Genomic DNA, 25,912 nt, shown 5'->3' with positions numbered 1-25,912 from the left:
TCCAAATTGATGCAAGGTTTATGCAAGCTTATGAACTTTAAATTCTTATCATAATAGGCATTTTGAATGCTTCAAACATAATTATGTAGAGAAACAGGATTATGATCTGTCAAATACCAGATTCAATGGGGACTTGAAGTCTGTTTGGCAGAATGTAACAACAATTTCTCTCAATCATGGGCGGCGCCAGGGGGGTGCAAGGGGTGCTCAAGCACCCCTTAGAATTGTCCAAGCACCCCCAAAGCACCCCCTGGCATGAACTGACTTCCGGCGTCTAAGAGACGCCGAGTCAGTTCACAGCGGCAGCCCGAAGCAGCAGAGCAGGGCTACGGTATGATGGCCGCCCGAAGCCCTGCTCTGCAGACTTGGAGTCTGCAGTTCAGGGCTTTCGGGCGGACATTTTCCCGTAGCCCTGCTCGCCGGGTAATGCAGGCTGCAGGCAGGAAGTCACGTGAAGGAAGAGGATCGTGGGAGCTGCGCGCCACAAGGAGGTCGGGAGAGGAGGAGGTCGGGACAGGAGGTCTGTAGGTGAGTAAATTAGTTTTTCTTTTCTTTTTCAGGTGGTGCTGCTGATTGTGGTCAGAACGTAAATTCGGGCGCCTCAGGCAAGTGGACAAAAAGGGCGCCGCCATTCACTCCCATAATAAATATCGTTTAATGGGCGCCCAACAGGAAAAAAGGGCGCCGGAGAAAAATAACGTTTTACAAGCGGCGCCCGGAGACTTTTAATGTTTTATAACTGCTTCTCATGATTACACATTATTTAATGATTTATAATTTTTTAAACATTATTTTTAAACGAAAAACAGTACAATCTTTTTTAAAACTTTATTTTTAAACGAAAAACAGCACAATATTTTTTTCAAATGTTATTAATGCTTATCACAGAGGGGTCTTGGGTTTAGGCACCACCAGGGGGGTCTTAGGTTTAGGCACCACCAGAGGGGTCTTAGGGTTAGACACCACCAGGGGGTCTTAGGTTTAGGCACCACCAGGGGGGTCTTAGGGTTAGGCACCACCTGGGGGGTCTTAGGGTTAGGCACCACCTGTGGGGTCTTAGGGTTAGGGACCACCTGGGCGGTCTTAGGTTTAGGCACCACCAGGGGGGTCTTAGGTTTAGGCACCACCAGGGGGGTCTTAGGTTTAGGCACCACCAGGGGGGTCTTAGGGTTAGGCACCACCAGGGGGGTCTTAGGCTTAGGCACCACCAGGGGGGTCTTAGGGTTAGGCACCACCTGGGTGGTCTTAGGTTTAGGCACCACCAGGGGGGTCTTAGGTTTAGGCACCACCAGGGGGGGTCTTAGGTTTAGGCACCACCAGGGGGGTCTTAGGGTTAGGCACCACCTGGGGGGTCTTAGGGTTAGGCACCACCTGGGGGGTCTTAGGGTTAGGCACCACCTGGGGGGTCTTAGGTTTAGGCACCACCAGGGGGGTCTAGGGGTTAGGGGTAGGTACAGGGAGGGTTCTGTATGAGAGTAGAGTTAGGTATAGCTTTAGTAAAATTCTTACTAATCTTTTATAAAACGCTATTATACATTTCACTTTTTAAACAGGGAAGATTAACGTTTTTACAATTGCCGATTTCATACACATTATTTAATGATTTATAACTTTATAAAACATTATTTTTAAACGAAATTTAGCACAATTTTTTTTAACGTTATTCATGCTTATCGTTTAAAACCCTGCGCCCTTTTTTCCCGACGCCCTTTTTTAACGTACGCGGTCAGAACTGCTGAGCATTGTGCATATTGTGGTCAGATCTGCTGAGGATTGTGCATATTGGGTCAGATCTGCTGAGGATTGTGCATATTGTGGTCAGATCTGCTAATGATTGTGCATATTGGGGTCATATCTGATAACGATTGTGCATATTGGGGTCATAGCTGATAACGATTGTGCATATTGGGGTCATATCTGATAAGGATTGTGCATATCGGGGTCATATCTGATAACGATTGTGCATATTGGGGTTATTGAACGTGTTTTTTGTTCAAATCTGCTCACATTACGTGTATTTTCTTGAGACTACCTGCACAATTATGTGAATTTTCTGGGGAAAGGGTCACCAAAACTTGGGCCCTCTGTCTTTGCGTTGCACTTTTAAAGGGAACCCGAGGTGAGAATAATATTGAGGCTGCCATATTTTTCTCCTTTTAAGCGATACCAGCTGCCTGGCTGCCGTGTTGGTCCTCTGCCTCTAATTCTTTCAACCATAGACCCTGAACAAGCATGCAGCAGGTCAGGGGTTTCTGACAATATTGTCAGAACTGACAAGATTAGTTGCATGCTTGTTTCTGGTGTAATTCAGTTCACTACTGCAACCAAATAGATCAACAGGGCTGCCAGGCAACTAGAATTGTTTAAAAGGAAATAAATATGGCAGCCTCCATATCACACTGGGTTCACTTGAAATTACAGTTAGCCCCGCCCCCATCCGGTCATGGTCACGCCCATTTTCTTCCGCCGCTTCGCGCGCTACAGGTTGTAGCCCCACCCATTTTTTGCCGCGGCGCGCAGGTCGTCAGCTACCCCGGAAATTGGTCCAGCACCTGCATAGCACCCCCTAAAATAATTCCTGGAGCCGCCACTGCTCTCAATACCAACACAGTAGAATCACCATGTGAAGTCTTCAGTGGTGGTACTGGCCTGGGAACCAGCAAACACATTTGGAAAGGAATCTCTAAAGGTGGGTACACACGTCAGATAAAAGTCTTTGGAAAATTAAAGATCACAGACCAATTTTACCCCCTTCCATGTAGTATGAGAGCCATACTCTACACAGTCTATTCTATGGAGCTGAACTCCCCATCAGATAAAAATCTTTGCAAGATCCTGCACACAAAGATGCTGTACACATGCAACAGATCAGTATCTGCAAAAGATCAGTTCCTGCAAAAGATCCATTCCTGCAAAATGCATTCAAAGTCTATGATGTCTGCAGATCTCATACACACCTTGTTTAACGGACAATTATCTGCAGATCAGATCCACCAGGTTGGATCTTCAGATCTGCACATAATTGTCTGATCTGCAGATGATGGTCCATTAACCTCCCTGGCAGTAAGCCCGTGCTGAGCATGGGCTATGCCGCTGGAAGGCACCGCTTAGGCCCCGCTGGGCCGATTTGCATATTTATTTTTTTTTTGCTACACGCAGCTAGCACTTTGCTAGTTGCGTGTGCAATGCGATCGCCGCCACTACCCACCGATCCGCCGCTATTCGTCGCGCTGCGGCCGCCCCCCCCAGATCCCCTGCGCTGCCTGGCCAATCAATGCCAGGCAGCGCTGTGGGTAGGATCGGAGTCCCCTTTGACGTCATGACGCCGATGACGTCGGTGATGTCATCCGGCCCGTCGCCATTGCCACGGGGGAAGCCCTCCAAGAGATCCCATTCTTTGAACGGTATCTCCCGATCTCCGATCGCCGGAGGGGTTGGGGGAGCGGCTATCATGTAGCGAGACCTTGTCTCGCTACATGAAAAAAAAAACATTTTTAAAAATGACTTTGCTGCCCCCTGGCGGATTTTGATAAACGCCAGGAGGGTTAAACAAGGTATGTATGAGATCTGCAGATATCATAAGCTTTGAATGCGTTTTGCAGGAACGGATCTTTTGCAGGAACTGATCTTTTGCAGACACTGATCGGTTGCATGTGTACAGCATCTTTGTGTGCAGGATCTTGCAAAGATTTTTATCTGATGGGGAGTTCAGCTCCATAGAATAGACTGTGTAGAGTATGGCACTCATACTACATGGAAGGGGGTAAAATTGGTCTGTGATCTTTCATTTTCCAAAGACTTGTATCTGACGTGTGTCCCCACCTTTAGGCCTCTGCTTAAAGAGGAACTCCAGTCAAAATAATGTAATAAAAAAAAGTGCTTCATTTTTACAATAATTATGTATAAAGGATTTAGTCAGTGTTTGCCCATTGTAACATATTTTAAATCCCTGATTTATATTCTGACACAATGCAACAGGGTTCACAGACAGGAAACTGCCAGGAGTACATAATCAGAGTTTCTTGTTGGGGGGGTTTCACAACAATATCAGTCATACAGCACCCCCTGATGGTCTGTTTGTGAAAAGGAATAGATTTCTCATGTAAAAGGGGGTATCAGCTACTGATTGGGATAAAGTTCAATTCTTGGTCGGAGTTTCTTGAGGGACTCCAGACCATCACACATTTTTTGAACCTATCCCAAACTTCTTCAATTTTCTTTGGACAACTGCAGTCTTATCGGATATAGTTCTACATAAAGATCCATGAATTGCTTTACTTCGCATACACTCTTGTGCTCACTTGCATAGCAGTGGCAACAGAGCGTCAAACTTTAACTGCTTTCTGTAGCAGAACAGGTCCTTACTCTTCTGTTAAATGTATGGTAGCTGAACACCATACCGTCTACCACATTGCAGGTCCTGATACCTGTCACATGATATGCAGAGGCAGGTGCCGCAAGGTTATTGGCTCCATGCCGCAGAGCGGCACTTAAGACGACCTGTCCTCCCACTGGAAGCAGGTCAAACATAACACACCACTAAGGGCTCTTTCACATCAGACAACACGAGCAGGAGCCGTTCTCCTGCACGCGTTGTCTGCCTGCGGCGTGTCGTCGGGTATCTGCAGTGCGACGCAATCAGCGGCGGTAGCTGGTAATTAAACCCGATGGAAAACGCCGGCTCACGGGTGCGTTGGAGAAAAACTGCGCCCGGATGCGTCGGAACCGCAACGCATCGAAACGCAGCGTCGAGTGTGAAAGGTAAAATGAAAGTCTATGGACTTTCATCTTACCTTGGTTAACGCAATCGGCTGCCGTTTGCGTTAACGCACAAAGTCTGCCCTAATGTGCAAGAGCCCTAAGGCTGCTCTGCCTATGTCAGAGCAAACTCACCCTCCCACTCCATAGATTTGGTAAAATTGTAAGAAAAAAGATTGTATCATTACTGGGCACCTTTACTGTACGCAGAGTTGGGTACTGTGCCTTGTGATACACCAAACACTTCTGCTTGTTAACAGGAGCACACACCAAACAAGCCCCAACAACATGGCTGTGTTAGATTTCCTTCAGCTCTGACATTCACTAGATCCACTCAAACCACTGTTTTGACAAAAAAGAATGCTTGTAACATGTAGACGAGGAGTGATGAGCGAATGAGTGCATTCATTTTCACATACCGGTAAATAATATTAAATTCAACTTTCAAGCGAACATGCCTTTGAAAATAATTTTGTAATATGTTTGTGATATTTTTTTTGCGTTTTTTTGCAATTGTTCACTTTACAAAGTGACATTTGTAAAAGTGTCATTTGTTCTTAACTCAATAACAATTTGCAGTTTTGCCGATAATTCACATTGCTAAAATACAATGTATTTTTGGGAATATATTTTTTGAAAATTTGTTGAAAACTCGCAAGCAACACTATAGACAAGCATATACAGGTAATGGCATTATGCAACTAAGACAGCGCCATCTACAAACTCCGCTCTGGCAAACATCTCAATTAAGGCAAGTATTTTCCCAGGTGTTTCCACATTTATGTTCACCCCCTATATATTTTATACTAGCTAATGGCCCGGCATTGCCCGGCTATGTATTTGGCTGGTGTTGGCTCCGCCCACTTTTTCTAACCCTAACACACAATTGCTCAATTACTCAATTACCTAGTTTGTGAGTTTTGCAGTCTTTAGCATCAATCATTTGCATTGAAATGAAACAAATCTGATTGGCTGTGGCTCCACCCCTTTTCTGAATTTGAACCCCAGTCACCCAATGACCAACTGTACCAGGTTTGAGGCTTTTGCCATTAACAGTGCAAGAATGGCAGCAATGTAAATATTCCCCTTGAAAATCAATAGGTTAATTTTGATTGGCTTTTATAGACTCCACCCACTTTTCTGAATACTAATCCCAACCACCCAGCGACCAACTGTGCAAAGTTTGAGAACCATACCATAAACAGTGTAAGAATGGCTGCAGTTTACATTTTCCCAGTGAAATTTGTATTTGTCTCCACCCACTTATTGGTTATGGGGATAAAAAGTAACCAATATGTTATTCCAGTTAATGTACAATGTGTGTGCCAAATTTCATTCTAATCCGTTCAGCCATTGTTGCGTCATTGAGTAACAAACATCCAAACTTATGCATTTATAATATTAGTGAGATTACCCCCTGATAGACCCCTCCATTTTGCATCTAGGAGAGCCAGCCTTTATTCTGCCCCTCCTGATGGTACCCCTTCAATTATACAGTATTCTGATAATAACCTCTGTTATACTATAGCTACATAGTTTGGTTGAAAAAAAAAAGACATCTGTCCATTGCTCCCTCATAGTGCCCTTCATAATATTGCATCCCCTAAGCTTGCTCTCTCCCCAGTACGGTATGTGGAGCATGTTGAGTGAGAGAAATAAAGTCCTGGAACTGCACTTTCATCCCACAGTGGTATGATGTAATGATGGGGAGGACCAGCAGGTGGCTCACCTAACGGGACAGATGATCAGGAAGCAAATATTCAGCAGCAACAGCCACAGCACTGGGTATTGCTTAAAGGGAACCTGAACTGAGTAAAATTAATTAAAAACAAGATGTACAAGCAAATTAATTTTGCATAGTTACCTCGCCGTCAGTTCCTCCCATAAGCTCACCATTTTCTCCTAACAATGATTCCTTCCAGATCTGACAAGATTTTGTCAGAACTGAAACATATCAGTTGCTGTCAGTAATATACAGTATCAGCTATAACTGAAGGGACAACCGATGTGCAAGATAATGTTGATGTTTCTCTATGGCTCATCTGCACAATATTACAGTTTAACAGTCTACTGACCTGGAAGCTGTTACAGGTTCATAGCCATTTTTAAAATGGAGGAAGGAGAATTCCATTGATCACAGTGGACAAACAAGACATAGGAGAGGAGAAAGAGATTAATGAGTAGGAGAGGGGTAAGTGTGATGTGTGTATATTTATTTTGATTATTTTAATTTTCAGTTCAGGTTTTCTTTAAGTGAGGGTACTAATGTGGTGGACTTTTCTTTTCATTATCTGGACATTTTGTAGCATATTGTGGCAGCAATATGTGATATGCCCCAATTGTGGTATTGGTAATGAGGAGTTTTATAGGTGCATTCTATGGATTTGTGTGGTGCAAGCTGAGTACTTTATCACTCCAACACATATCGTTTATTTTTTTATGTGACTCTTAAACTGTGTTTCCACCTGGCTCACATGGTTACATGGCAGACTTTGTTGTTGTTCATGACCAGCATATATATATATATGTATATTGCTTTGGTGGTAGACTGCTGTTTATAAATCACTGAGCTGTGTCCATGTCCACTGAGTTGAGAGCTACCTATATGTCCATTGTCTTTGCTTTTGTGGTTGTTGATCAGGTCTGGATTTCTGGAAATGCCACAAAGGCCCGGGCCTATGGCAGCTGCAGCCCAAGGGGCGGCTGGACATGGAAGAGGGGCAGCTGGACATTGTAAAAGGGTTGCTGCATATGGAGGAGGAGGCTGCAAGTTGAAAAGGGAAGCTGCAAATGGGCAGCAAACCAGGAAAAGGGATGTTGCTGATAAAGAGAGCTATACATTTATTTATTTATTGTATTTATAAAGCGCCAACATATTATGCAGCGCTGGACATTAGTTTAGGTTACAGACAATATTTAGGGGTGACATACAGCAAAATGACAATACCTGAATACAAGAAAGACCAGATCATGCAGAACAGTATGAGTACAAGATAATGCTTAGTCAGTCACTGGAGGGGAGCATGGAGATTAGGCAAGTTAGGTTCACTCAGATGCATAGCATGGGTGCACAGTAATGGAGGTGCATGATCAGGTAGGACACAAAAGGAGGAGGACCCTGCCCAAAGGCTAACAATCTAGAGGGAGAGGTAAGGACATGAAAGGTAGGGGACCAGAGTTCAGCTGTGGGTTTAGAGCACTTGTGAGGGGTAGTAGGCCAGAGTGAAAAGGTGAGTTTTGAGGGCCTTCTTGAAGATGTTGAAGGAGGGGGCTGCCCTAATGGGTGGAGGTAGGGAGTTCCATAGTGTTGGAGCAGCTCTTGAAAAGTCCTGGAGGCATGCATGGGACTGGGTGATGCGGGGGGGGGGGGGGGGCAGTTAGGCGAAGTTCATTGGAAGAGCAGAGTGAGCGGCTAGGTGTGTAGCTCTGAGTAAGATTGAAAATGTAGGTTGGACAGGTTTTGTGGACATGATACATGAAAGAGAGGTGTCTGTAGGTGGATTTTACACACAAGAAAAGTGGCATACATTTACAAACAAGTGTGTATGTGTGTGTGGGGGGGGGGGAGGGGGGCAGCATGAAAGGGGAGCAACAAGAAAGTTGGCATAGGGCTCTAAAATGATAAATCCAGCCTTGTTGTTGATTGCTTCTTATCTCTTTATAGTTGGAACGTTTTCTTGATTTGTTAACTTTATTAAGAAGCCCAGGTGGTCTTCATATGTTGAATTCCTCTGGACAGTAAATGTATCTTATGGAATTCTGACTGTTTTACTCTTCTTAATACTAACTTTATTGTTCATGCTTACATTGTGTGTGTGTGATTACTAAACATACCTCTAGAGGGCAGTCTCTTCATTCCAATGTACTGACAACTTGACATTTCCCCTTGTCATGAATATACGTAGTTCGCAATAGCTTGGAGTATCTTCTGGTGTGTGAAAGATATATTGCAAGTGATGTCTGAGAAATGTCAAAAATGCAAAGCGATAATGGTGTTTACAGCACTCCATAAAAGCAATGGCTTATTGTAATGGAGTGTAACAGTGTTCTGATGAGAATATTTATTTTGCTCTTTTTCTTTTTATCTATATTTTGCAAACACTCTACACAGATGGTGGCAAAGGAGGCTTTTCTGCTTAAGTCAGCACATTTCTCCAAATGGTTGTTATTCTACAAGGTGGAGCCTTTAGATGAACATTTACACTATAGGCCAAGTTGGAGCTGACAATCTATCAATGTACTATTAACACTACTTACTTAGACTTTTAAATATGTCCAAGTCAAGAACAGATGCTGCTCTACAAATGTTGCTTGAGGATGTTTGTATCATGCCTTTATATATTGTATCATGCCTTTATATACGGCTCACCGCTACTGTGTAGCCAAACCCTGGCAGTAATTGTGCACCAGTGACTGAGGTGTTGCGTGGCCCACAAAAACAGGATCACAATGGCTATCATTCATAAAGCATTTCCGCATGTGGAAATGCTGAAAACAGCCAACTTTACCGAACACATAGCAAGATCTTCATTCATAAAGGCTCTTTCCGCATGAAAAGCTGACATTACCGAGCAGAGCGATAAATCGCCGCCTTGTGCAGTGACTATCGTAACAAATGTAACAAAATGTTAATTCATAAAGATTTACGCAAGCGGTATGAGGACGGGAAATACCGCTCCCTTGGATGTTAACCATGTAATGGAGACACAGACCTCCCAGGCAGCTGCAGTACAGCGGAACACAGAGAAATGTATCAACTCCGCAGCTTCCTTTGTTTCCACAAGCCTACCGCCAGCCTAGTTCGGGGAATCTTTTGCACTTTTTTATGAATGACCACACAGAAGTGTAAAATACCGGCAGCGGTGTTTTCCCGCACTGATTTGCATTACCGACCACACTTTTATGAATGATAGCCAATGGAGGGAAAAGTTGCATTGTGTGTTACGCACCCCATGGACAGATGCAATGAAGGAGACAGCTAATAATAAGTATGCGCCACCATAATTGTAAATGCATACGTTGTCCCATACCGCACAGCATGCCTCATGTTATGCTGATGGATTCCATTGCATTTTTGCTGTGTTGTACTGAACTCTGCTGCTGTCATGTACGTAGATGCCACCAGGGCCGCCATTAAGGCAGTACATTAAGTAATGCTATATGGGGTTCGAAGAGAGTCTGGGGCCACAGGTACCAACAATGGAGCCTCGCCCCTTTTTTGGAGGAAGCCATGCCTTCTTTCTGGGAAGACCAAACAACAAATCTAATCCAGACTGAACCCTTACTCTGGGAAAATTCTCCAAATGTTAACATTTATTGATGCTGCAGTGGTGATACAGCATATTGGTCAGTGCAACGTTTCAAGCTACACGCCCTTTGTCAAGTGCTTGTCATGTGCATGGTGAACAGCATACAACTATATAGACAATGAGATGAAAATACACCCATACCAGTAATTGGGGGGGGGGGGGGGGGGGCAACCTTTACATAATCATTAAGCCTTACAGAGAAAAGAAAAACAATTAAAAGAAGCATTTAAGGCTAAAGTCCTCATTGAGGCCATTTGGTGATTGTGTACCCAGCCTATCCATCAACCAGGCCACCCGCCTGAATTCTACCTTCCTGACACTGCACCAACTCCAATACTTTCCTGTGACACTCACACAGTTCCCGAACAAACCGTGTGTGCGCCATTTACGTCACAAACGCAGGTTCCATTGCAAAATAGTAAAAATTTCATTTTTTTAAATCAACTTTTTTTCCCCCCTACTCCCTGGCTGCCAGCAATCACTAATAGCTTCCAATTACAGAACCTCTCACCTAAGTGTGAAATCTGTTCCAAAGCATTCCTGGAAAGTATATGGCTCATCCATCAGATGAAGTCAGATATGAGGTTGACAGAACCAATTTAAAGGAGAGAGAGCTGGGACTATTCGGCACCGATCTAAGCAGGGAAGCTGACACTTAGCTCTGCTTTCCTAGCTTCAAAGACCCCCAGCTGAGTTTGCCAACTAGAACTGACCTGCTGTCAACCTCAAATGTCTATGACAATCCATAGACTTCTGTATTTGTAATATTTCTGGTGCTACCAAGATACCAGGTACTTCAAATTCGCAGAGTGTGTTGGACTTCAAGTGACACTGGTTCTGATAGATTTTCAACCATCTGGATCTTCGAGAACCATTACTACAAAGGGTGGAAGTAACGAACAGTGTTATTTGTCTCCCATGGTCCTCATGTATAGTATCAAATTGTAAAATTATGCTGAGTGCGAATATGCATTCTGTTTCCTGGTGTGACCTACGGGCACGGAGAAAGCAGGCAAAATATGAATTGGGCCAAAATCTCTCCCTGTCTAACGGGGCACTGCCCAATTCAAATTTCACAAGGCCGGACTTGTACATGTCATGACCCCTCCCATCTACACTGGGGATTAAAACCCCAATGACACAGCTGTCTGACGTCCAAAGTCCATCATCTGACATTTTTGTCTAATAACATCGGGCAGCCAGCTGGACATTTCACACAAAAGGGCCTCTTGGCCTCTATGGCAATCGGCCATCTCAGGCTTTCGCCAAAGACTTGCGATTGCCGCATGGACTACCAATAACGGTATTTGAACTGTACATTAAGACATTCTGTTTCTCTTTCATCTCTACCCTCTTTCTATCAAACCAATCTGTTCTGCCGGACAGGTATAATTTATCTGTGGGCTAAAGTATGCTGTGTGTATGTAGTTTTAGAATAAAATTAACGATTTTATCGTTCAGTCTTGTGCCTGTTCTAGTCATCTGATTGTTGCTACAAAGAATCTGCCCTCTGGAGAGTCATGCTACTGCATTGTTTTATTATTTTCTTATAAATTGTTGATTTGCTAGCTAGGTTGTAAATAACCGTTTTCTTCCTTTTAGGAGTAGTTAGCAGGATTCTCTTTCCTCCTTGAACACGAGAGAGTGGTGGCAGTGAAATTACCCGATTTCCAGCGCGAAATCGATATTTTTAGTTTACTGATTGTACATACAATCGTGATTGTACATGTATGGGCACCTTCAACCAATCTTAACCATTTACTACGCACACAGTGAATCTGCCTCCATTAGTCTCTAGGCAGGAGACCTGCATGGCAACAATGACCTAGTAATACGGAATTGGTGAGTGATTGTCACATTACATATTGTCGACAGCATTGCGACCAATCTTTATTGTCTGTCTTCTCACCGTAATTCCTGCTAATGCTAACGGGAGCAGATTAGACAGGATTGGCATTCTCTGTCACATTAACCTTCATCTTTTGACGATCCAGCAACCGCTCTTTTAACATCTTGTAGACGGGATCGCTGGGCTGGATTGTCACATTGCCATCAAAGTTGACTGACCTTATGGCCACACTCAATGAAATGCCTTGATAGGTCATACTCTTTCTTTCTTTCTTTCTTTCTTTCTTTCTTTCTTTCTTTCTTTCTTTCTTTCTTTCTTTCTTTCTTTCTTTCTTTCCAAACTGCATAAAACTGCAAATGCATGAAAACTGCATTAAATAAATAAATATAAATAAATAAAAACAAAATGCGAACTTGTTAAATTTTTCTGCAATTTTGTTTCCATTTGAGACCCTCTGTACTCTAAAATTCTTACAATAAAAAGCATACCATTCTATTCATTGTGTTCTCCTGGGCCCCTCTGTGCTGTTTCTGCCACTCCCTGCTGCAATCCTGGCTTGTAATTGTCAGTTTCATCCAGTGTTTACAAACAAAAGACATGGCTGCTAACCAGAGTGTGATAGGCTGAGAGGAGAGCTTGGAGAGGGTGTGTAAAGCTTCTGCCTATCACAAGCAGTGCTGCACATTCCACACATTCTAGCCTGAGCCCGACAGAGCCGACAAAGGAAAGAAGATAAGATTTATTACAGAGACAGTGCAACTACAAAAGGCTGCAGTATGCCAGATTAGAACAGGTATAGGAAATAAGGCTCAAAATTTTGTTACAGAGTCTCTTTAAGTAGTAGTTGTCCCAGCATGCAACACAATCCTGCATCAGCAGGATACCCTGGGGGAGAAGTTTCAACTTGCAAGTAGTTAAACATATGTTTATACATGGGGGAGGGGAATCAGGATTTCATACTAATATTTAATGTTAATTTTAGTGCAAGCATAATCAGTTTTTAGTTTCAGTCTGCTTTAAAGTGAAGAGCACTTGAGAATTTTCCCCCTAGTATTTACTTTTATATATTTAAAAAGTACCCGAGGCAGTGCGTGGGGGGCAAATCGGACACAGAGGCATGTTCCCTGCTGCAGGACATGCCTCTGAGTCCCCACCACGCCGTTCTCTGTCCCTCTACCGCCACATGATAACTTTTATATGTTAAATAAACGGTATTACGCTATGTGGAGATATGTTTAACTACTTAAAGACCGGCCCACGCCAATGGGCGTGGTTGCGGCGGCAGCCCCAGGACTATTGGTGTCCTGGGGCTGCATTTTGCAGGAGATCGCGCGCAGGCTGTGCACGCATCTCCTGCTCAGGGCTCCGCCCCCTCTTCAGTCTCACAGCAGCTATTGCCGCTCGGGAGACTGTTAGACGGACATGTACAGCGCTGCAATCAGCACGGCTGTGTGACACGGCTGTCCCCCTGGGAGACAAGAGAGCGATCGGCTCTCATAGGGTGAAGCCTATGAGAGAGAGAGAGCTGATCACTATGATTGCCTGGCTGGCTGGGGGGAGGGAGGGTTTTGTGGATCTGCTAGCGGTTTTGGTGTGCACTGAGCCTTATTCGGATTACATCCGGTTAATTCAAATCACCTGTGCGGGTGGGCGGGGGGTGTTAATCTTACCCATCAGCCATCTTCTTAGGTCTGTCCCTCGGCGCCTCCCACGATGCGTCCACGTGCGTCACGTGACTACAAACACTTCCTCCTTCAACCCGGAAGGAGGAAGTGTTTGTAATCACGTAACCGCTGCTTGGACTGCACCGTGGGAGGCGCCGAGGGACGGGCCTAAGAAGATGGCTGATGGGTAAGATTAACACCCCCGCCCACCCGCACAGGTGATTTGAATTAACCGGATGAAATCTGAATAACACCTATTCAGATTTCATCCGAATTTGAAGTTGAGCATCCCTAGTGAGAAGTCACTTTTATTTGCACGGTGGTAGTTGGAAATGGTGCAAGGTTATTCAGTAATACTACACCATAAACGATTGTTTGGTTTTCCGAGGACATCTTAAACATTGATGTGTGGATCTGAAGGAACTGGTCTGATGCATCAAACGTTTGTTACTGGTCTGTCATTGGTCAGCGTTCAGATCTGGTGAGCAATTATTTCACATGATATTGGTGGAGCAAGTTTTACAACTGTTGATGTGGATGCATAAAATGCTTATTGCTGGTCTATGGGTCAGCATTAGGGTATGGTGAGCTATTATTTCACGTGATACCGATGGATCAAGTATTTATTGGTTTATGAAGAGGAGTTATTGAGTTAATAGTGACTTAGGGATTTAATCATTGTTTGGGAGCGCGTATACATCATTGAATTTAATTTTTTGGTGGGTACAACTATATCCGTAGAAGTATCAAACCCTTTACAAAAGTAGTGATTAAGTTATCTGGCTTTGGAAGCAGCACAATTATTTGTTGTTTGTTTATTGATATATATTAAGAGTTTGTTTATTGATATGTATTAGGGCCGGTTCACACGGACGGCAGGCGGCGTTGGGGTGGCCAGGAAGTCGCGTCGTCCTGCGACGTCCCGTTCGGTGGCGGCGGTACAGAGATCGTCGCGATCGGCGTTTCTCGTCCCCGCAGGGGGACATATAGCCGCGCCGGCTAGCCGTCCCAGGACGTTGCATGCGGCTTCTAGGGACGGCCGAAACGATGCGTTAAATCGGGATCAGAACGCCGCGTTTATGCAATCGACGGTAATCGACGGTAACCGCGCAATGCTAAACGCTCCTATTCACTTGAATGGGAGAGTTTAGCCGATGGGTCCCGAACGCTTGACGGTAGACGCCGCCAAGCGTCCGTGTGAACCGGCCCTTAAAGGACTCGCGAGGCCTGTTTTGTAAAAAAAAAAAACATTAAAAAAGTTAGATACCTGTGTCTGTTTGTAAGGCACGGAGGGCGCAGACACGCTACTGTTACGTGGATCAGGGGGTTGGCCTTAGAGCTGCGCAGCCGCACTCGCGGCTATGCGGACTGAGCAGCTCCGGCCGCCATCTTTGTACAGGCTGGAGAGCCGGGCCGCGCGGTCGGGGGACGTTCAGGGGGATATTGTGCAGCGGGGACCCGGCGGAACGGCACGGAGGGCGCGGAAGGCGTCCTCCGTGCCTTACAAACAGACACATGTATCAAACTTCTTTATGTTTTGTTTTACAAAACAGGCCTCGTAAGTCCTTTAAGAGTTTGAACTGGACAGCAAAGGATTCTTTGCAGTTTTTTTTTTACTTTGTTTGGCTGCATAATCAATGGATTTAAATTATGTGCTGGACATTGCATATATTGGCTGCTATTTTTCAATATTTGATGTGCTACATTTTTTAAAGTTTTTTTATGCTAATTTATAGCTCAAGCTGAGAGGTGGAATATTTTTGGTCATGTACTAAGTCCCATCCGTGGATTATTGCCCCCAACTCACTGCAGTCAGAGTGTGTGTGTGAGGTATGTCTGTGTGACTAAGGTGGCATAAGAGTCTGGAGAGGGACAGTTGCCAAATGGTTAGAGATCCAAAAGAATTTCATGATGTGTATACTGATTCAATAGGAGTTGAAATTACTTATATATTTAAGTAGTCACCATCATCAAAGTGGTTAATAAGTGTAAATAACAGTCACTGATAAATCGCAAATGATGCAAATCTGACTTTATTGGCACTTTATTAATTACAGGGGGTGGGAACATCAGGAAACAAGGTAAAACACTAACAAATCCCCCATTCTGACAAAGACTGGCCTGCAGCCCATCAGATAGCAAGACATTGTCATCAGATTCCTCACATATTTCCACAGGTTCTCTCTCTATAGGAGACTGGAAGGACCCTGCAGTTGCTGTCTAATTTACTCCCTGATCTCATTGCTTTCTCTGGTCTTGCTGCTATCTGTGACAAAGAAACAAAAACCTTAACTTGTTTTAACACGGATTTGGGACAGACTACCTCAGAAGCTGTGCAGTGACTAATTGGCTAGCAATCTCGCCTTGCAGCGCTACTGGAGTCCAAGGTTTGAGTCGCAGCCAGGACACTATCTGCATGGAACTTAAATGTTCTACTGTGTTTACATGGGAGAACTCTAGGAACTCTAGTTTCCTTGCAACTACATACTGGTAACTTATCTAATTTCCCCCCAAAACCGACCTTATTGTAGGGACTAGAGATGGCCCGAACAGTTCGCCAGCGAACGGTTCCCGGAGAACTTCCGGGGTTCGCGATCGCGGAGAACTGCAAACTTTTCCGGAAGTTCGATTCGCCCCCATAGTGCATCATTAGGGTCAACTTTGACTCTCTACGTCCTAGGTTCTCAACATGCGGTACGTGTACCCCAGGGGGTACTTCTGATGGGTCCAGGGGGTACTCAGGCTTGATATACTTAACCAAGAATAACAGATTTAAAGTTTTAGAGAATTATAGATCTTATTTAAACAACACCAAATTAGTATTTTAGCTAGTTAAAAGCAATAGTAAATTCTTGGGAATTGTTTAGAACCAATTATCATGTACTACGATTAAATATATATATTTGTCAAGGGGTACTTGTGATAATGTTTACTCTGCTAGGGGGTACTTGGAGAGTACAGGGTTTTACAAGGGGTACATACTAATAAAATGTTGAGAAACACTGCTCTACGTCACAGTCAGCAGGCACATTGTAGCCAATCAGGCTACACTTCCTCCTGGAGTCACTCCCCCTTATAAAAGGAAGGCAGCATCAGGCATTGGACTCACTCGTGTGCCTGCAGTAATTAGAGAAGGGAGAGCTGCTGTGCAGAGACCTATAGGGAAAGCTTAGTTGGCTCTTGTAGGCTTGTTAGCTTGCTCCTTGCTGATTCTTATTGCTTAAAAAAGCACCCCTCAACAGCTCTTTTGAGAGCTAATCTTGTTCTTGTGATCTATTTTTTTTGTGTGTGTGTGGCCCACTTGCATTACATACAGCCCTGTCAGTCAGTCGCAGCTGGCCTTTGGTGTAATTCTTACTATGCCACTGCCAGGCCCAGTACATTCAGTGACTACCTGTGTGTGTGACAGGCAGCTGCAGATTTGTAATCCCATCCCAATCACTGCACCTGTTCACTGTTTAGTGCACTACCTACCTACGTGAGCGCACGCATTGTTAATACCACCAGTCATTGCACCTGTTCACGGTGGTACCTGTGTGTGTGTGTGACAGGTGCACATTTGTAATACCCATCACTGCATATACCTACCTGTTGTGTTCAGTGCACCCACCTACCTATGTGAGCATACGCAGTGGGATATTTAATACCACCAGTCACTGTACCTGTTCACGGTACGTGTGTGTGACAGGTGCACATTTGTAATACCCATCACTGCATATACCTACCTGTTGTGTTCAGTGCACCCACCCACCTACGTGAGTGCACGCAGTGTGATATACCACTCCGTGCATACCTGTTCACTGCATCTGTTTGACTGCACATTGTATTAGTCAAGGCAGTGCATACCTTTCACTTCATCCCCCTGATATGGACAAAACAGACAAAACAGGTATGGGCAGAGGTAGAAGCAGACCCAGAGGAAGGCCACCCAGCAGGTCTCTGTGAGGTCGTGCTGATGTGATTTCGTGCGGCCCTGGATCAAAGTACAGTGCTCAGAAGAAGGCACGTTTCATCAACTCCCAAGATTGTCAGGACGTGGTTGACTATTTAACACAGAACACCTCATTTTCCGCAGCCACCAGCGCTACTACAAGCACCACATCCGCTGCATTTGACACTTCGCAGGAATTATTTGGTGGGGAAATCACTGATGCACAGCCATTATTGTTACAACAAGATGAAGGCGCTAAGCAAGTTACACCACCTCATATGTCTGAGTTAGGCGACACTATGGACGTAACATGTGAGGAGGAGGAGGATAAATTACCTGCTGTTGGTGCAGTTTTGGAGGTGTCTGAGGCAAGCAAAGCTGGGCAGGATGATTATGATGATGATGATGATGATACGGATGCCACGTGGGATCCTAAGAGACAAGATGACCAAGGGGACAGTTCAGAGGGGGAGTCAGAGAGGAGTAGGAGGAGATGAGTTCCTGAAAGAAGCAGGTGGAGCTCATCGTCAGAAACAGCTGGTGGAAGTGCCCGGGCCATGTATCACCACCTATGGACAGCCAGCCAACATGCCCTTCAACGTCAGCTGCTGATGCCACCATAGTGCCATCACCCCAGGGGGGCTCAGTGGTTTGGAAAATGTTTAATGTGTCTGCCTAAGATCAGAGCAATGCCATCTGTTCTCTCTGCCTCCAAAAATTGAGCCATGGAAAGGCCAACACCCATGTAGGGACAACTGCCTTACGAAGGCACATGCAGAAAAGGTACAAACTGCAATGGGAAGAGCACCTGAGCAAAAGCAAGTCACAAAAGAAAAGCCACCCTCCTTCTCCTCTTCCTCCTTCAGGTGCAGCATCTTCAGCCGCTTTTTCCCTTGCACCTCCACAGCCACCCTCCTCCACTCTGCCTCTGACCTTGAGCGGTTCCTGCTCCTCTGCCCACAGCAGCAGTCAGGTGTCCATGAGGGAAATCTTTGAGCGGAAGAAGCCAATTTCTGCCAGTCACCCCCTTGCCCGGCATCTGATAGCTGGCTTGGCGGAACTGTTAGCTCGCCAGCTGTCACCATACCAGCTGGTGGACTCTGAGGCCTTCTGTAAATTTGTGGCCATTGGGACACCACAGTGGAAGATACCAGGCCGCAATTATTTCTCTAAAAAGGCAATACCCAAACTGTACCGTGAAGTTGAGAGGCAAGTGGTGTCATCTCTGGCACACAGCGTTGGGTCAAGGGTCCACCTAACCACGGATGCCTGGTCTGCCAAGCAGCGGTCACCATTGGGTCAACCTGGTGACCGCTGAAAAGCAGGGAGTACGTGGCTGTGCAGCGGACCGACTTGTGACAACTCCACGGCTTGCAGGCAGGCCTCCTGCCACCTCCTCTCCTCCTGCTACATCCTTTTCGCTGTCGTCATCCTCCTCCTCCTTGGCTGAGTGGCAGTTCAACTCTACTGGTGCTGTGATCTCCTCTCCAGCTACACAGCCCCAGCTCCCCCGGGCCTATGCTGCATGCCAGGTACGACGGTGTCACGCCATCTTAGACATGTCTTGCCTCAAAGCGGAGAGTCACACTGGAGCAGCTCTCCTGGCTGCTCTTAACAAACAGGTGGATCAGTGGCTGACCCTGCACCAGCTGGAGATCGGCAACGTGGTGTGTGACAACGTGGCTAGGGGAAGGAGGAGGACTTACCTGACGTCACTGAGGAAGAGCAAGAGGAGATGGATAGTACGTCTGGATCCAACTTTGTGCAGATGGCGTCTTTCATGCTGTCCAGCCTATTGAGGGACCCCCCGTATAAAAAAATTCAAGGGGAATGAGCTGTACTGGGTGGCCACACTACTAGACCCTCGGTATAGGCACAAAGTGGCGGAGATGTTTTTAAATCACCAGAAGGCAGAGAGGATGCAGCACTTGCAAAACAAGCAGGAAACGATGCTTTACAATGCGTTTAAGGGTGACATCACAGCACAACGCAATAAAGGTACCACTGCCAGTAATCCTTCTCCCATGTCCACACAGGCAAGGACAGGACGCTCCAGCGATCTCATGGTGATATGATGTCGGACATGCGGACATTCTTTAGTCCAACGTCTCGCCTTAGCACTTCCAGATCCACCCTCCACCAACGCCTAGACCGGCAGGTAACCGACTACCTGGCCTTAAGTGTGGATGTAGACACTGTGAGCAGCGATGAACCCTTGGACTACTGGGTGCGCAGGCTTGACCTGTGGCCAGAGCTGTCCCAATTTGCTATCCAACTTCTGTCTTGCCCTGCCTCAAGCGTCCTGTCAGAAAGGACCTTCAGCGCAGCTGGAGGTATTGTCACTGAGAAGAGAAGTCGCCTAAGTCACAAAAGTGTTCAGTACCTCACCTTTATCAAAATGAATGAGGCATGGATCCCGGAGGGCTACTGCCCGCCCGAAGACTAAGTCTTGCCTCTTCCTGTTTAGTAAGCCAGCATCTGTTCAGTAGGAGTCATTGGGCAAGACTTCTTAACACTTCTACTGCCTATAGAGTGCGCCCTAGTGGCTGCTCACATCATTATCAGTTTTATTCAACCCCCAAGTGACATTCATTCTTAGTACTTAGTACAACATCCTTTTCCAGTTATAACAGCTTTTAAACAAGTGTCTTGCAGCGATCTACAGGTATCTTAGCCCATTCTTCATGGGCAAAAGCCTCCAGTTCAGTCACATTCTTAGGCTTGCGCGCTGCAACTGCTTTCTTTAAGTCCAACCAGAGGTTCTCAGTCGGATTTAAGTCTGGTGACTGCGATGGCCACTCCAAAATGTTCCAGCCTTTAATCTGCAACCATGCTCTAGTGGACTTGGAGGTATGCTTGGGATCATTGTACTGTTGAAAGGTCCAATGTCTCTCAAGCCTCAGGTTTGTGACGGACTGCATCACATTTTCATCCAATATCTCCTGGTACTGAAGAGAATTCATGGTACCTTGCACATGCTGAAGCTTCCCTGTACCTGCAGAAGTAAAACAGCCCCAAAGCATGATTGACCCCCTGCCATGCTTCACAGTAGGCAAGGTGTTCTTTTCTTCATAGGCCTTGTTCTTCCTCCTCCAAACATAGCGTTGATCCATGGGCCCAAACAGTTCTAATTTTGTTTCATCAGTCTACAGAACACTATCCCAAAACTTTTGTGGTTTGTCCACATGACTTTTGGCATACTGCAGTCGACTCTTCTTATTCTTTGGAGACAGCAAGGGGGTGCGCCTGGGAGTTCTGGCATGGAGGTCTTCATTACGCAGTGTGCGCCTTATTGACTGAGCTGAAACTTCAGTACCCGCATCTGAAATCTTTTTTTTAGTTCTTCAGCAGTCACACGGGGACTTTTCTCCACTTTGCGCTTCTGCCACGACCAGGTAGCGTTTCAACAGTGCTCTTTGCCTTGAATTTGCGAATGATGCTTCCTATGGTGTCTCTTGTTATGTTTAACATCTTTGCAATCTTCTTATAGCCATTGCCCTTCCTGTGAAGAGAAATCACCTCTTCTCTTGTCTTCCTGGACCATTCTCTTGACTTCATGTTTGTAAACACACCAGTAAATGTCTAGAAGAAGCTGAGTATCAGTCATTTTAAATCTGCCTAATTGGTAGCCACAGTGAAATCAACCCAGAACACAGCAAAACATACCAAATGTGTACATCTTCTTATGTTTGCATGGGTTTCTTCTGGGGTTACTGGTTTCGCCCTCCAGAAAACTGCAGCCTGTGCCAATTTTTTTTGTTTTTGGTTTTGTCCACACGCAAATTTGGATGCAGCCTATTGATTCAATTGGCTGCGATTTCACATCTGAGATCACGTGCGGAAATGGCTTTGATTTGTGGCTAGTGGATATATGCCCTTAAACAATATCAGTTGCCTGTGTCCTGCTGATTATATTGACTTCACTAGTGTCTGTATAGGTGCGTACACACGCACTACAAGAGGAAATGTCGGGTCCACCGAACAGCCTTATCAGTCCGCCGACAGCGCGTACACACGCGCTACTGTTGGCTAAAAGACTGCCCAGCGGGAGGGTCCAGCGGACCCGTCGTTTCCTCTTGTAGTGCGTGTATACGCACCTTATCACACACTTGAAACAAGCATGCAACTAATCCAGTTAAACGTCAGTGAGAAACATCTGATCTGCATGCTTGTTCAGGGTCTACAGCTACAAGTACAGTATTAGGGGCAGAGGATGAGCAGGATAGCCAGGCAACGTGTATTGTTTAAAATGAAATAAAATTGTCAGGCCGCATATCTTACTCACCTCAGGTTCCCTTTAATTTCTTCCTTGGCTGTCACCTGACCTTTTACCTGCATTGTAGACAAAATAAGAGTGTCTGTTGAATGTGGAAACAATGGGCCACACGTACTCATATTACCTTTAAAATCTTCAGCTTATAATGAACTCTTTAAGCATTTGCATATTTGTGGAAGTTATTAGTAGCTGCAGGGGCATTCCTGACATTTATAGCGCCTGAGGCAGCACACTTCTGCCTGCCGCTCTGCTCAGTGACTCCCTGATCACATCAATCCAACTAACCCTCTTCCAGCTTCATCCTCATGTTTTCATCTATTAACCACAGCCGGCTATGATCCAAACTTCTCTCACCTCTGTCTTCAGGTGATGACCTGGCTTTGTGATTCACAGTATATGAATGTAGCAGCTGTTACCTTAAAGCAGAACTAACATGAAATAAAGAAAGCAGCCTTTTGTGTAGCAATGTCATAATAGCAACAAAAAAATACCTTTTACAATTAAACCATTAGGGGCATTCCAGAATAATGCTGGCAGAATTTAGTGGGCTTGACTTACTATTGCCATGTTAGGTCCTTTTACACTAGGAGACTTTCTTTGCTTTGCGTTACCCTTCTGCACGCAGGGTAACGCAACAGCAATGAAAGTCTACGGAGCCCAGTACACTTATCCCGTCGCACGCAAGTTTCCGAATTGCTGCCGACCCGCCGCAAAGTCAACAGCGCATTACCATCAGACTTCCGTGGTGACAAATCGGCAGCAGAATGCATGGAAGTCTAAGGGCAACGCAGACGTTTTAGATATGCGGCGATGGTGCAGTCTCATGTGTGAAACTACGCAAATATGACAGGGAAGCGGGGAATCCCAGTGACGTACTTCCTGTCCTGCACTCTGCCGCACGGTCATACAAGTGGCAGTTTGTGTGTTGCGGTGTGATGCCATATCACCGCAAACGTACGGGCCAGCTCTAAATCTGGCCTTAAAGGGAACCTGAAGTGAGAGGGATGTGGAGGTTTCCATATTTATTTCCATTTAGACAATGTCAGTTGCCTGGCATCCTGCTGATATTTCTGGCATCAGCAGTATTTACATCACACACATGAAATTCTTTGATTTAAAGAGGCACTTCAGTCTGGGAAAAAAATCAGTTTTACTCAACTGGGGCTTCTACCAGCCCCCTGCAGCCGTCCCGTTCCCTCGCAGTCACTCACAAATCCTCCCGTCTCCCGCCACCAGCTACTTTCGTTTTGCCGACAGGCCCGACATCCCTGGCCACGCGACTTCTTGTTCCCGTCTGCAATAGCGTCCTGACGGGAGTGAGAAGAAAGAGACGTGTGGCCAGGCCTGCGCAGGGAGCCTGTCAGCCGAAAACGAAACTAGCTGAAGGCGGGGACAGGAGGATCCGCAAGTGACTGCAAGGGCACGGGACGGCTGCAAGGGGCTGGTAGAAGCCCCAGGTGAGTAAAACTCTTTTTTTTTTCCAGGCTTAAAGAGACACTGAAGCGAAAAAAAATATATGATACAATGAATTGGTTGTGTACTATGAATAATTACTAGAAGATTAGCAGCAAAGAAAATATTCTCATATTTTTATTTTCAGGTATATAGTGTTTTTTCTAACATTGCATCATTCTCTAATATGTGCAGATTACACAACACTCAGCATTCAAAATGATTCTTTCAGAGCAGTCTGTGAACTAATGACCTCTCCTCTGCCAGAGGAAAAGTAAATAGTTAACTAACAGTTGAGATAATAAAAGTCAGAAAACAGCCCTCTCCATGACTTTAAAAGTCGTAGAGATAATGACTTTTTTGTATAGAGATAACAACTGGAGTTTCTTAACTCTTCCTGTACTGGAAACAATTAGACTGATGTATCTGATCTTAATGTTTTATTTCTTAACTGTACTACACCTACAAATCATAATATCATAGTTTTTTCCCCGCTTCAGTGTCTCTTTAAGGATCCCTTTAAGAATTCTGCATTTTTTTTACAAAAATATAAAACAATATAATAAATAACCATAAGATAAATTTAGGCTATCTGTCTTAGAATCATAATGATTAACAGAGAACGTCCATGGTGAAATCAAAAACAATCAAATACAATATATACACAAATTATGCAGTCTGTTTAAGCCATCAAATAAATACATACATCCTGAAAGGAAAAAAAAACAAAATCTTCAGCCAACTTTGCACTCAAATACTATACAATATATACAATATATACACTTTTAGTAAGAAAGATTAAGCAATAACTCACCTCCTATGCTTGCAAGCCATTCCTCAAGTTTAGATCATCTATCTAAATGTGAAAAGAAAAAGTAAGCTCACAGTAAGCATAATCAAAGAAGGAGGCTTGATATTGTGCCAAAACAGATACCAGCTCTTCCAACTCAACCTGCTCTCCTGAAGACCCTGAATTTTCCCAACCTCACCCATGATGTCATGCACCACCACCTGGACAGGGAGGACTTTCTTATAGATCGTAATTTGGCACTGCATTCCATGTGTAATACCGAATAACTAAGCTAACTAGAAATAACGTGTACAAATGAAATGACCCTGGGTTATTGAATGTTTCATATGACCACTCCGTGTAAGTAAGACACTCAGGGAAATGAATACCTAGAGCCCTGCCTACCTGTTTGATACTTCTTTGTTAAAGAAACAGTCCAACAGAAAGTGATTCATGATCTTCTCCACAGCACCATCTAATTTACTCACAATATTTGGTCAAATGCCCCAAACCTAGAACAGTTATTCTCCTTACACTGTACACTGAAATGACTCGTTGAACCTCATGTGTAACATGTCCTATGTTGTCCCTGATAAAAGGCAGGGATCCTATCCCTCCCAATAAATGATGATGGGGATATTTTGTCACACTACAAACTCTGGTTAGCCTGATGTTCACCTCCCACCTTTTTATTATTTGTACTGACTCTGACTCATTTGACTCTGGCTGGGTTCACATATGACAGCGTAAAAGGCTACGTTTTAGGTCATGTTTTATGTTACTGTTGTGTGCTTTTTCTGTGCTTTTTTTACTGCGTTTTTTGTGTGTTTGCATTGCGTTTTTCATGCGTTTTGCGTGTCTTTTAATGCTGTTGCGGTTCGCAATGCGTTTTGTATGCATTTATGCAAATCACCTGGAAGACAACAGGAAGCAGAAATACAGCGCAAAAAAAAATTGGGAGTAAAAAGGCATATAAAAACGCATGGAAAATGCATGAAAACGCATACCATTGCATTCGCATTGACTTTCATTATGTGCGTTTTTGATGCGTGCATGACTATTATGTAACAAAACCACTGTTTTTAAAAACACAGGTTTGAAAACGCATATGCATTTTTATATGCATTTTTTCCTTTGGCCCATAGACTTCCATTAGTGGCAAAAACTCTGCGTTTTCCGCAACACTAGCATTTCTGCTATGTGTGCACCCAGCCTCTATTTGCACTGGGCCACCTTTATTGCTGTCTTTTGTTCCAACCTCTGGAACAACACATTTTTTACCCCCAGATTTTCCCGTGTTCATTTTGCTACTCTACCACCTTTCTTTTATCCTCCATATACCGCTGTTCTTCCTCTTATGTGTCATAGCAACTTTCCCTGTTTGTACATTGTTATCCTGACTGTTCCTGCCTATTTTTTCAGTATCAACTAGGGATGGTTAATGAGATGCATATAATTTCAAGTTGATGCAGCATTATGCAAATTTTGTATGCAAATGTATGCAGCTTCAAAATAAACAAATAAAATCCTGCTAAGTTAAAATTGGTTTGGTCTATTTTTAAGCTGCATACATTTGCATACAAAGTTTGCATAATCCTGTATCAACTCAAAATTATTTGCATCTCATTGACCATCCCTAGTATCAACACTTCTCTCTCCTGCTGCCTCTTCCTGCACCACAATTTTCTGTCCCCCTCCGGCTGACACTTTCCTAACTTTGAGTATTCTGCTGCCTCGTTAGCTCCGTTTGTCCTGTTTATTTTGCCTATTTCAGGCCAGTTTCACACCATAAACTAGCTTTTTTGTTGCGGTGCCATCACGTGATCGCACCGCAACGTCAAAAACAGCCATCGGAAATTACCGTGGCAATGTGCAGTAATCTC

The sequence above is a fragment of the Hyperolius riggenbachi genome, chromosome 7 (genome assembly GCF_040937935.1).
Source record: "Hyperolius riggenbachi isolate aHypRig1 chromosome 7, aHypRig1.pri, whole genome shotgun sequence".
NCBI classification, from domain to species: Eukaryota; Metazoa; Chordata; class Amphibia; order Anura; family Hyperoliidae; genus Hyperolius; species Hyperolius riggenbachi.
The sequence above is the reverse complement of the archived record's forward strand: the minus strand, read 5'-3'. Positions refer to the sequence as shown.